The sequence below is a fragment of the Lottia gigantea genome (assembly GCF_000327385.1).
Source record: "Lottia gigantea unplaced genomic scaffold LOTGIsca_553, whole genome shotgun sequence".
In the NCBI taxonomy this organism is placed as follows: domain Eukaryota; kingdom Metazoa; phylum Mollusca; class Gastropoda; family Lottiidae; genus Lottia; species Lottia gigantea.
The window spans coordinates 53,003-54,050 of NW_008709898.1; positions in this window are offsets into that span (position 1 = coordinate 53,003).

Below are 1,048 nucleotides of genomic sequence, written 5' to 3' on the forward strand. Positions count from 1 at the left end.
GTCCCCCATACATCAGAGTGGTGCTCTCAAAATGCCAAAATTAAAAATTTTAACGATCTGTGAATCAAATCAAATTGTATATATTTTATTAAAATTTCTAGAAATATACGGCCTCTGTTCTTTTAAGGAACTTATGTCATTGGCAAATGTTTTGCAAGTCTTATGCCACTGGCAAGATCGAACACATGAGAGTAATAAAGAGTAAATATCAGAGTGATGCCATCAGAGTGATGACCCAAAATATCAGAGTGATGCCCCCTAAATATCAGAGTGAAATAATCAAAGTGATGCACCTTAATATATGAGCGATGCGCCCTCAATATCAGAGTGAAATAATCAAAGTGATGCACCTAAATATCAGAGTGATGTCTCCTAAATATTAGAGTAATGCCACTAAATATCAGAGTAATGCCCTCTTGAAAACAAAGTGATGCCCCTAAATATCAGAGTGAGGCCACCTACATATCAGAGTGAAACAATCAAAGTGATGAACCTAAATATCAGAGTGATGTCTCCTAAATATCAGCGTGATGCCTCCTAAATATCAGAGTGATGCCCCCTAAATATGAGTGATGCTATCAGAGTGATGCCCCAAAATATCAGAGTGATGACCCATAAATATTAGAGTGAAATAATTAAAGTGGTGAACCTAAATATCAGAGTGATGCCTATTAAATATTAGAGTGATGCCACTAAATATCAGTGTGATGCCCTCTTAATATCAAAACGAAACAATCAAAGTGATGAACCTAAATATCAGTGTGATGCCCCCTGAATATCCAGAGTGATGCCCCCTAAATATCAAAGTGATGACATGAGTGATACCCCCTATATATCAGAGTGATGCCACCTGAGTGATGCCCCAATATATCAGAGTGATGCCCCCTAAATATCAAAGTGATGCCATCAAAGTGATGCCCCTAAATATCAGAGTGATGCCCCCTTAATTATCAGAGTGATGCCATCAGATTTATGCCCTCTAAATATCAGTGTGATGCATTCAGAGTGAACCCCCTAAATATCAGAGAGATGCAATCAAATGCTAAAG